At 42.5% G+C, this 13,047-nt stretch overlaps 1 protein-coding gene across 1 annotated transcript in view; it reads left to right on the forward strand.

Annotated features, from left to right (window-relative positions):
• Positions 1–13,047, forward strand: part of GABBR2 (gamma-aminobutyric acid type B receptor subunit 2) — a 569,051-nt gene that overhangs the window by 376,888 nt on the left and 179,116 nt on the right. The gene's annotated exons all lie outside the window — the stretch shown is intronic.

Raw genomic sequence — 13,047 nt, forward strand, 5'->3', positions numbered from 1 at the left:
AGGACACCTCCTTAGTATGTCCCACAATGAACTAGGATAAATAGTGTACGTGAACGAACAGGATTTTCTGTGCAAAGTCTTAGCTTCCTTAATTGGGCCTGGACACAGCTGTATTTTAGACACCTAAACATTAGCAGCAAAAGAAAAGAGAAGGAAAGAACAGCCAGTCTTCCTGCAACCAGAATGCATGTTCTCTATACAGCTTTTAAAAAGAGGTGCCTCAAAGAATCCAAAAGGATGTTCCTGTGCAGCTTTTCGGAGCTATTATATGACTCTCTTAATGCACAGGGGAAGTGGAAAATGCCAGCATCTATTTTTTTTATCCAGCAATTATGCCCTTTTTTTTGTGAAACAGCTTCTAATGGAGCAGAAGTGTCATTAGGAAGCCAGTTGTTGATATCAATCCCCATTCTTTTCTCAATCACTGTTGCAGAAGAATCTAATGGCAGGAGGTGCACATTTTAGGTCCTGCTGTCTGCTCAGCCTTGAGGGGATTGTAATCAGAGTCCCTGACTTCCGTGCCAGGCTGTAAACCATTGTATGACTAGGTTGTGATCCTCCTCTTGAAGGAGTCAAGCACTGCTGAACAGAAAGAAAGAAAGTGGCAACCAGAGGTACTTACCACCACAGAGCTGTTTTAGGGAACAGGTTTCCATCCAGATTTAGCTATATAAAATTAAATTTAAGACCTTTTTAAAATGTGAAACAACTCAGTCATCTCTGAAAAAAATGAACTAACATCCAAATTCCTCTTTCTGAGCTAGAACATTTCTGCTGTCTGATTTGTCTTGTACTTGCATCTCAAAATGTAAGCCCTTCTCTCATATTCTAAAGGCAAGAAAATGAGGGCCATTTTCATAGAATCATAGAATGGTACAGCCTGGAAGGGATCTCCAAAGGCTGAACAACCCCAGCTCCCTTAGCCTGTCCTGGTAGCAGAGATCCTTCAACCCCCTGATCATTTTCATGGCCCTCCTCTAGGCCCTTTTCATGAGGTCCTTCAACAGGTCTCCATGTCCTTCCTATAGTGAGGGCTCCAGACCTGTGCACAGTACTCCAGGTGAGGTCGCACCAGAGCAATGTGCCAGAATCACCTCTCTGGATCTGCTGGCAACGCTGCTTTTGATGCAGCCCAGGACGTAATTGGCCTTCTGGGTTGCAAGTGCTCTCTGCCTGCTTATGTCCAACATCTTGTCCATCAGCAGCCCCAAGTCCTTTTCCACAGGGCAGCTTTCTATTACCTCATTCTCCAGTCTTTATTGACAGTGAGGATTGTTCCAGGCCATGTGCAGAACCCTGCACTTGCTCTTGTTGAACTTCACAGTGCTTACCTGGGCCAACCTCTCCAGCTTGTCCAGGTCCCTCTGGATGACATCCTGTCCTTCTGGTATATCAACAACACCACACAGCTTGGTGTCATCTGCTAACTTGCTGATGCATTCAATCTCACTGTCTATGTCATTGATAAAAATATTAAACAGTACAGGTCCCAGTACAGACCCCTGAGGGACACCACTTGTCACTGCTCTCCATCTGGACTTCAAGCCATTGAGCACCACCCTCTGCATGCAACCATTCAGCCAATTCCTTACCCACTGAACAGTCCACCCATCAAAGCCATATCTCTTCAACTTGGCGAGCAGGATGTTATGGGAGGCCGTGTCAAAGGCCTTGCAGAATTCCAGATCAATCACATCCACTGTGGCAATAGACTTTCCTTGTATCTAGTAAACTCTGAATTAATGCTGGGAGCGTAATAAATGTGGGAAACAAATACATTTTTCTGTTTAGTAACTCTCCTCCTTTCTCCCCAAAACATGTGCTGGGTATAGCATGTTACATTTGGCTCTATGTCATGTACATGCACATGTGGCTCCATGTCATGGATATCCACATTTCCATATGGATAATATGCTTAGTATTTTCATAAGGATGACTTACAGATACTGGTTCTTATAGGATCAGGCCAGTGCAAATCTCTCTTGATCATCTGTTTCCCTGGAAATGCACAGGTTTGATTACCCATTCTAGCCATATTAGAGATTAGTATAAGATTCCCATTTTATGCATGACTTTGGCTTAGTCTTTAAAGTAACCAGCTACAATGGAGAGTGATCATGAGAAGCTATTAAGCCAAAAACGTGGGTGTAACAAGTACATCTCAGGCACTGAGAGGAGCCATGTCAATGAAGAGAAGTAATTTTTTGTAGGCAAGGAAAAAATTCGATTTGGCCTTTACAAGCACATGAAAAACTAAAAAGCTGTCATTAATGTTATCCCCTCTCTAAGCCAAGTAATCACCCTCTGTATTTCAAAAGTGATTACATCTCACCAGAGCAGTGGTATATATGCAGTAGGAAGGTTTTTTTACATTAGAGATGTTATATGTGGTCCCTGTTTAATTTTCTGATAATTCCTTTACAATACTTACCGGAGGTCATTACATACTCCTGAGGCTACCCAAGAGGGGGAATATGGTTTCCAAATTGTGGATATTACAATGCCAAATCTTTGTGTGTGCTTCCTTTATAGCACAGTGTCTGTAGCATTCTTTGCAGAGTGATGCACTTTCCAACCTCTGATCTTTCATACTTTTTCTAAAGCCTACATCTGCATATGGCTTATATTTTATGCTTTAGTATTACAAGGGTATCAAGACATGATCCCAAATTGCACCAATTATACCTGAAAATTTTGAAAGACTTGCTTGATAAGTCTTACAATGACTTTCCACTCTATGAGGCACCGGTTGTAGGAGAATGTGGTATATAAGTCAATACGCTGAAACATAGAACCAAGCATTACCTGCAGAGGGACCTTGACAGGCTGGACAGATGGGCAGAGTCCAAGGGCATGAGATTTAACACATCTGAGTGCTGGGTTCTACACATTGGCCACAGCAGCCCCATGCAGCGCTACAGGCTGGGGTTGGAGTGGCTGGAGAGCAGCCAGGCAGAAAGGGACCTGGGGGTTTACAGCTGGCTGAACATGCGCCAGCAGTGTGCCCAGGTGGCCAAGAAGGCAAATGGCATCCTGGTCTGCATCAGGAATAGTGTGGCCAGCAGGAGAAGGGAAGCTACTCTGCCCCTGCACTCAGCACTGGTTAGGCCACACCTTGAGTACTGTGTCCAGTTCTGGGCCCCTCAGTTTAAGAAGGACATCGAGACACTTGAATGTTTCCAGAGAAGGGCAACAAGGCTGGTGAGGGGTCTGGAGCACAAGCCCTATGAGGGAGGCTGAGAGAGATGGGGTCATTTAGCCTCTGGAAGAGGAGGCTCAGGGGAGACCTTATAGCTGTCCACAACTATCTGAAGGGAGGTTGTAGCCAGGTGGGGGTTGATCTCTTTTCCCAGACAACAAGCACCAGAACAAGGGGACACAGCCTCAAGCTGTGGCAGGGGAGGTTTAGACTGGATGTTAGGAAGAAATTCTTCATAGAATGAGTGATTGCCCATTGGATTGGGCTGCCCAGGGAGGTGGCGGAGTCACCATCACTGGAGGTGTTTAGGAAGAGACTGGATGGGGTGCTTGGTGCCATAGTTTAGTTGATTAGATACTGTTGGATGATAGGTTGGACTTGATGATCTCAAAGGTCTTTTCCAACCTGGTCTATTCTATTCAAGTCTTTAAAATGATGTAGGTCTTACTGTGTGCTAGAGTGGGTAATTGGTTCCCAAACTAAGTCATTTTTACCTTGGTATAAGTGTTTTCTGTGGACAAGTAATCAAGTATATATAAATAGATAACAATTCGTGTTCTCATGGTAAGAATTCATCATAGTGAATGTAGCATTATTTGGTTCCATGTCAGATTTAGAGATTAGGTGTCATATTGCAAAATTTCAATGGAATTAAAACTATCCTAAGTGAATTCTAAGAAAGTGGTCAGTGCATTATAGAACTGTTAACTAATGTCTTACTTGATAGCAGCTTCATTGGTTATAAAGAAAAACGAAAAGCATTACAATATTTTGTTAAGTGCTTATGTGTGCCAAAGTAGAAAGTGCTTCAGATAAGGAAGAGAGAGAGAGAATAAGAATTATCTTTGGTTTTAATCTCAGAATTACCATGGTATCATAGTGAGAAAGAAGTTAAGAGTAACCAGAAGTGATACCAACTGGAAAAATGCAAGGAAGTGTAAAAAACAATTGCAAGCATTCATTATGTGGTAGAGAGAGGCTCAAAATTAGCAATGCCAGTGACACATCCTCTGGTCAGAGTTTAAGCTGACATACTAAATAGAGACACTTAAAATAGCAAGAACCTTGGATAGGACCATAAGATTTAGACTTCTCTAATGTGTTCTACTGAGAATTTCATGCCTTACCTTTAAGACTAATAATGTCTTTGCAAGTTGCAACAGCTATGGGATGAAGGGATACTATGACCCTGAGGAGGAGCAGAGTGTCCTCTTTTCTTGTATGCATCTCCCCCAAGCAGATAAATAAAAATATATTCACGTTGTCTGGATAGACATGATTAGTTTAGGGCTGATAAGAAGATTGTTTTAAGTACTCCAGTTGCAGTAAAATGCCCATAGTTTCTACCCAGGGTGTATTAGGTACTAGTAGACTGAGCAGCTCTGCTTCTCTTCAGTCCTTCTCTTCAGTAGCAGCACTTTGTTCTAGAGACAGTGCTGTACTGGGTGATTGGAGTGATAGGGAAGGGGCAAATAATCTGTCTGAAGTAGTTCAATGTAAGATTCACCCTGTTCTGGGAGATATCTTTTCTAAAGACACAATTGTCTTCCAGTCCCCTTTACAATCCAGAGTTCTACAAACATATTACATCGAAGATAAATGGATCTAAGTCTTGTCATTTACACAGTCACTAAAATTAAGCATACTTTGTTTGTCTTATTAATTAACATAATGTATATGAATTGCTAAACCCAAGCAATTTTGGTAATTCCTAGTGACCTGAGTGAACACTGTCATTGTTTTGCCTTGGATAAAGTAAAAAGAACACATCAAGGTTTTTGCACACCTGTGGTTTTCAATGGTGCACTCAACCATCCCAGGTTGTTCTTAGGCTTTCAAACAGTGGTGGTTTGAAAGGAAAGGCTCTGCTTTCCCTCCCCCACTGAGAAAGCGACCACGGCTAAACCCAGTCGGAGAAATGAGATTCTATTTTACAAGGGAACAGATTCTATGTAACACAACAAACACAGGTATTTTACAATATATACAGGAATATACAGCAAATGAACTCAACCAGAAACCAGACCCCCCACAGAGTGGGCTTCCCCCTGTGCCCCCTTCACCCCCCTACCTCCCTTCTCCCCCAAAAGAGGTAGAAAAGAGATGTGGACGGTTAACAGGGCAGGAAAGGAAGAAAGGCCTGGTACAGGAGTTAGTATCTTATCTTAGTTGGCCAGAATCCCAGAAGCGGATCCAGCCGAGAGGGACAGCAAAGGAAGGAAGACTGAGAGAAAGTTCCCAGCTCCCCTGGGTCCAATCTCACCTCCCCCCTATACTTGGCCAATGAAATTCGTTTAGAATACCAAAATATTTTACAAACATTTAGCCATTGTGCCCCTTTCTTAAAGGCACAGTGTCAAACGGCCACACAAACTTAGTTGTTCTCAGCCATGAAGCAAGCATTTGGAAACAGACTTTGTACTGAAAGAAGGAACCAAACAGTGGGATGGAATGGAGAGACAGAAAGAGAAAAGGAAAGAGTAGAGATACCACTGACAAAGTCCAGCTATGTACTGTAGTGTGTCTGACTATCTAGGCATTGTGCTCTTCTCAATCAGATATCCTGAGAACTTGTACATTCATGGCAACAGTAGATGTTATGAACCATATCTTCTCAAAGGTATGCTTTAAAATGTGACCTTTAAATGTATCTCTTTCTTCAGAAGCACTTAGAGTTTTTCAGCTAATTTATTCTTAATTATGGATTGCGAACACTTCTGTCTCTCTGTGTTGTAACAATGTGAAAGAAAGGTTTTGTCCTTTTTTACTCATTTTTCATAGTGTTATGTCTGCCCTTCTGAGTGAACAGCTAGGCAAAGTGGAACTCCATGGTCTGTACTGCACCTTTTATCCACCCAGAGCACTGAGGGAGGTGGTAGAGGAGCTTGCCAAGCCACTCTCCAGCATCTGTCAGCAGTCCTGGCTAACAGGGGAAGTCCCAGATGGCTGGAGGCTTGCCAATGTGATGCCCATCTACAAGAAGGACCAGAAGGAGGATCTAGGGAACTAGGACCTGTCAGCCTGAGCTCGGTAGCAGGGAAGAGTATGGAGCAGTTTATCATGGGCATGCTCACAAGGCAGGTGTGGGACCACAAAGCAGATGATCAGGTCCAGTCAGAATGGGTTCATGAAAGGCAGGTCCTCCTTGACCAACCTGAGCTCCTTCTATGACCAGGTGACCTGCCTAGTGCATGAGGGAAAGGCAGTGGATATTGTTTACCTGGACTGTAGGGAAGCCTTTGACACTGCCTCCCAAAGCATTCTCCAAGAGAAGCTGGTGGCTCATGGCTTTAACAAGTGTACTCTTTGCTAGATGAAAAAACAGGCTGGACAACTGAGCCCAGAGAGTTGTGAGGAATGGAGTTAAATCCAGCTGGCAGTGAGTCACAAGTGGTGTTCCCCAGGACTCAGATTTTGGGCCAGTCTTATTTAATATATTTGTTAATGATATTTATAATAAAATATCTGTTAATGATATTGATTGAGTGCTCCCTTGATGAGTTTGCAGAGAACACCAAATTGTGCCGGTGTGTTGATCTGCTTGAAGCTAGAAAGGCTTTGCAGAGGGATTTGGGCAGGCTGGATCAGTGAGCAAAGGTCAATTGTATGAGGTTCAATAAGGCCACACGCTGAGTCCTGCACTTCGGTCACAACAACCCCATGCAATGATACAGGCTAGAGGAAGAGTGGCTGGAAAGCTGCCTGGCAGAAAAGGACTAAGGGCTGCTGATTGGCAGCCAGCTGAACATGAGGCAGCAGTATGGTCAGGTGGACAAGAAGGCCAACAGGATCTTGGCCTGTATTGGGAATAGTGTGGTCTGAGGAGTAGGGTAGTGATTGTCTGCCTGAACTCAGCACTGGTGAGGCTGCACGTCAAACATTGTGTTCAGTTTTGGGCCCCTCACTACAAGAAGGAGGTTGAGTTACTGGAGTGTGTCCAAAGAAGGGCAATGAAGCTGGTGGAGGGTCTGGAGAACACGTTTGTTAGGAATGGCTGAAGAAGCTGGGGTTCTTCATCTTGGAGAAGAGGAGGCTAAGGGGAGACCATATTGCTCTGTAAACAACCAGAAAGCAGGTTTTAGTGAAGTGGAGGTTGGTCTCGTCCAAGTAACTAGCAATAGGACAAGAGGAAATGGTCTCAAACTGTGCCAGGGGAGGTTTAGATTGGGTATTAGGAAAAATACCATTATTGAAAGAGTGGTCAGGCATTGAAATAAGCTACCCAGGGAAGTGGTGGAGTCATCTTCAAAGTTGGAGGTGTTCAAAAAGCATGTAGACATGGAACTTTGGGACACGGTATAGTGGGCATGGTGATGTTTAGTGGTGTGGGTTGATGGTTGGACTTGATGAACTTAGAGATCTTCTCCAACTTTTATCATTCTATGATTCTCTTAGGAAACCCTGAACCTGTACAAAGTGAGGATTGCAAGGTGCTGTAAAACTGGGGAGACATCCTGAATACCACAGCAGAGAAACAGAGGCTGCAGTGAAGAGCAGGGTGGAAAAGTCAGGTGTGAGAGGTTATGGAATGGGTTCCTAGTGTTAGGACCAGGATGCAGAGTGATAGTGGGCAATGAGCTAAAACTGTGAAAGGTGTGGAGCTGGCTCAGAGCAATTTGGGAAGCAGGAACTTGCTTGTGAAGGTAAAGCAGGGTGAGGGAGAAGATGTGCTAACCTACTGACTATTTGTTTCTATTTTGTCTCCCCTTGTCACTTCAAGTTTTTTCTGTTTAACCATTCAAGGGAGAAGTGACTAAAAGAAAACATCTAGGCAGTGCCATCTTAAAGGTGTGGCTGTCTTGGTGTACTGTGGGCCAAGAGCCACTTGGACCAGGTCCTGTGCTACCAGATAACATGTAGACTTGATACTTGGTTAGTTGATGTGATGTGTGTCCTATATGCTGTTCAGGCATTGCCATAGATCATGGGGACTTTTCCCCTCATTTGGACTTTATATTTGCCTCAAATTACTTAATTTCAGCCAGGATTTAAAAAAGCAAAAGAGAGAGGCTCTGCTCTTACTGAACTGCAAGAGGATTTGGACCTCTAATCCACTACTTTGTCTCTGGAAACCATAGCCATTGTTTGTATTTTTAGTCTGGCCTTTTTAATTTTGCATGTATTCTTTAGTTTATTTCCTATTTAATTGTTTAGCTGTTAATTTTAATCTTCCTCACTGTGTAATCAGTTCCATAATTGTTCTCACTGTCGTTCAGCCTGAGACTGATCTCACTCCTATTTAATTCAGAGGCAGTTCTGTTACTGAGTTTAACAGGAGCCTGATCAGCTTCTATTTTAGTCAGTGACGTTTCTTGGCGGGGGGGTGGGGAAGAAGTAGAGGCAAAAGTTACAGGGCTGCATAGGTCTTTGAAACCAAAATATTTCATGTACTGAAGGAAATATACCACAAACTTGCAAGAGATTTATTAAGGTAATATTTTTAGAATAGTTTGCCTCTCCTTTAGTAAAACAACAGACGTATTTTAAATCCTCATTACAGAATCAGGAGCAATTGTTGTATCTTTTATACTACCCCTGAAAAAATGGTCTGAAATATATTAAGAAATCACTACAGGAGATCTCACAGCATGTGAAGACCCACTGTATGTAATTTATGTGGAAACAGCAGGATTCAATTCTCTGATGTTATTGCCACTTGCGTTTTACAAGAACTGTGCCAGTGCTATACAGATTCTAAAGACTGGAGTTAAAAGTTATAAACATGTGTCAAAAAATATTTTAGATAAATGAGAAAAGAATAATTCAAACAGATGAACTCATTCTTTGTGGCCTGCCTGTGCTCACACTGGGGATTTTGCCATGGTTAATAGAAGCAGGATCAAGCCCCAAGTTGAGGTGACACATTTTTGTTCATTGTAATTATCCTTTATATCCCCAGTTTGCCATGAAAAATAGAAGGTGCTTAATTTTCAGCTCATGAGTAGTCCACAGAAATTAACAGAACTGTCTACTTAAAGATAATTGTGCTCTCCAGGGCTAAACTCAGTGTGATTTATTCTCACGTTTGCTGCTTTTAAGTGCCTGAGTCTAATACTAGGATGCAACCAAGCTGCCCAGCACTAATGCTCAGCTGCAGCCTAACCATTGTAGGCACTGCAGCTTCCAACTTGGGGCATGTGCAAAGCTGGCTGATTATTAATATTCCCAGAATGAATCAGTCTGACTCTCATAAACTAAGCTGGAGAGTGTCTGCAGTGTTAAGTCCTTATGAAAGAAAGATTTGAAAGTTTTTATTTCAAAGAGACCATTATAATTAAGGTCTTGAGATAATATAAATGAAGCTTTTGTGGATCTTAAATCTGAGTGATTCCTCTGCAGGAACATAATCTAAATGTTTTGCTAACTGTACAACAAAAAGGTCACCTGGAGAGTTGATAAGAAGTTTGTGGGTTTTTTATGCAACACGTGGAAGTTCTTCATGCTGATATTTGGGTTCCTTATTCTTCATTCCAAGTCTCTAATCTCATCTTATTGTTTGCTTGATGCTGGCAAAATGGATTAGTGTAGCAGATTTAAAGCTGCAACACACACACACACAAAGAGAATGTGTATTAACTTCAGAATTATTATTATTATTATTAATAATAATAATACTTAAGAGACGTGGAATACATCACTTTCTTACTTGAAATTTTTATTACTGTTTTCCTGAGCTCAATACTTTCCCAGTCAGTCTTCATCAGTTCATCACTATGTGGTCTTCTGAATGCATATGCAGTGGTGGTCAAATATCTCACAGTATCACTAAGATTGGAAGAGACCTCAAAGATCATCAAGTCCAACCTGTCACCACAGACCTCATGACTAGACCATGGCACCAAGTGCCATGTCCAATCCCCTCTTGAACACCTCCAGGGACAGTGACTCCACCACCTCCCTGGGCTGCCCATTCCAATGACGAATGACTCTCTCTGTGAAGAACTTTCTCCTCACCTTGAGCCTAAACTTGCCCTGGCGCAGCTTGAGACTGTGTCCCCTTGTTCTGGTGCTGGTTGCTAGAGAGCAACCCTTTATTAACTCAATCACAATTAGATGGCTTTTTTTATTAATAATGAGTTGTAAAATCAAATGACTTGATAGGTCTGTCATAAATAGTAGCAACTTTACCATTCATACAAGAAGATGATGGGAAAGGTGCAGCTAGATTTGTGTGAGGAGATTAAATAGCAGCTAGCCAGCTAAAGCTTGAGGCTTAGAGGAAATACGATGCAAAGGGAAGTAACTTTATATCTCTCAGTTAAAATACAAGTGCTTATTATATGATGGAAGGATAGTCTTACTTAAAAAAAAAAATAATAAAAGATCTCTAGCAGCTTATTGGATAGGTTTAAAACAGACACATTCTGCTGCAAAGGGAAGTTGAAAAGCAGTGCTTGTACAAGGTCTTGTTCATAAATGCAGTGACTCTTTAGCTGAACCTTACAACATTTGTTTACACACCACAGAATCACCAAATTACCAAGGTTGGAAGAGACCTCAAAGATCATCAAGTCCAACCTGTCACCACAGACCTCATGACTACTAAACCATGGCACCAAGTGCCACGTCCAATCCCCTCTTGAACACCTCCAGGGATGGTGCATCTAACACCTCCCTGGACAGCCCATTCCAATGGCGAACAACATTCTCAGTGAAGAACTTTCTCTTCATCACCAGCCTAAAATTCCCCTGGCGCAGCTTGAGACTGTGTCCTCTTGTTCTGGTTGCCTGGGAGAAGAGGACAACCCCCTCCTGGCTACAACCTCCCTTCAGGTAGTTGTAGACAGCAATAAGGTCTCCCATGAGCATCCTCTTCTCCAGGCTAAACAACTCCCTCAGCCTCTCCTCGTAGGGCTTGTGCTCAAGGCCTCTCACCAGCCTCATTGCCCTTCTCTGGGCACCACCTTACAGTGTTTGTTAAAACATTAATATTTGACAAAGGTGGATTTTTATTGGTTTTAAATAAATGTCTGGATAATGACACCGAATGGTCTGTTACTTTGTGGAGATACTTTCAGTGTTTAGTGGTTGTCAACTGAGTTGCCTGCTAAATAAATGATATTTGTGTTTTTCAGTTATCACAAGTAATGTGAAGAGCTTCTGACAAGTAATTCATAAAAAGCACAAATTCTAATCATGGGTGCATGCAGAGTATTTTCAAAAATAGACCCTAACCCAAAATAGTGTGGGAAGTATAAAGAAAAAAGAACTAGGGAACCACATTTTAACATCTGCATAGATATACTTGATTGTTATGTACTAAACAGTATTATCTCCTCTGACATGAGTTGTCTTTGAATGACAGAAAGCAAAGAAGCAAACAAAATATCAGGATTAATGCAGTAAGTGAGAAGAGACTGAGGGAGCTGGGGTTGCTTAGCCTGGAGAGGGGGAGACTCAGGGGTGACCTTATGCTCTCTACAACTACCTGAAGGGAGGTTGTAGACAGGCAGAGGTTGGTCTCTTCTCCCAGGCAGCCAGTACCAGAACAAGAGGACACAGTCTCAGGGTGCACCAGGGGAGGTTTAGGTTGGATGTTAGGAAGAAGTTCTACACAGAGAGAGTGATTTCCCATTGGAATGGGCTGCCCGGGGAGGTGGTGGAGTCACCATCACTGGAGGTGTTTAGGAGGAGACTTGATGGGGTGCTTGGCGCCATGGGTTAGTTGTTTAGGTGGGTTGGATTGGTTGATGGGTTGGACGCGATGATCTTGAAGGTCTCTTCCAGCCTGGTCTATTCTATTCTATTCTAGAAGTCAAAACATTAAAAAAAAAAAAAAAAAAAGTAAAAAAAGAAATTAACCAAGAAAATAACCAAGAAATATAAGCAGAAAACTGGATGGTGGAGCCTAAAACTCAGTGAAGGAATGGGGAATTTTCTAATAACCTAAGCTGTTACAAATTAATCTTCTGTAGAAGCATAGGAATGTTTTCAGCTTTTGCATGGGGAGGATGATCTTTCTCAGCTTCTTCTCATTGAAAACTTCCAGCATGAGAGAATTACTGATCGTGGTCATGGTCTAACGTGATCATGGTATAACATCGTGGTCGTGCTCTCCCGTCGTTGCTGTTATTTTTATCATGTTCTTTCAGATGAGTGGAATTTGGAGGTGTAATACACTTAAGATTATAAATGGGCAGATTATATGAATCTGAAAAGCCTTTACTGTTTTCTAAGTTTTTCACTTCACTGGCTGCCTTAATGAATTATAACAGACAAATTTGAGATAATTTTCTTCAAAATTAAAAATTAACTTTCATCTGAAACTTGCCATCTCATTCCCAGCAATGGCAATCTCATTTTGGCAAAATAGAAGAGAATAGAATTCTATTCTGTTCTGCTTTTCATATTCAGTTTCAACAGTGTAGGCTTCTACTTGAAATATGGAACGGAATGGAATGGAATAGAATAGAATTAACCAGGTTGGAAGGGACCTTCAAGATCAGTGCGTCCAACCTATCATCCAACAGCATCTAGTCAATTAAACCATGGCACCAAGCACCCCATCAAGTCTCTTCCTAAACACCTCCAGTGATGTGAACTCCACCACCCCCCCAGGCAGCCCATTCCAATGGCCAATCACTCTTTCTGTGAAGAATTTCTTCCTAACATCCACCCTAAACCTCCCCTGGTGCAGCTTGAGACTGTGTCCCCTTGTTGTGATGCTGATTGCCCAGGAGAAGAGAGCATCCCCCACCTGTCAGCAACCTTCCTTCAGGAAGTTGTAGAGAGCAATAAGGTCTCCCCTGATCCTCCTCTTCTCCAGGCTAAGCATCCCCAGTGCCCTCAGCCTCTCCTCATAGGGCTTGTGCTCCAAACCCCTCACCAACTTTGCTGCCCTTCTCTGG

Source organism: Dryobates pubescens, chromosome 9 (genome assembly GCF_014839835.1).
Source record: "Dryobates pubescens isolate bDryPub1 chromosome 9, bDryPub1.pri, whole genome shotgun sequence".
NCBI lineage: Eukaryota > Metazoa > Chordata > Aves > Piciformes > Picidae > Dryobates > Dryobates pubescens.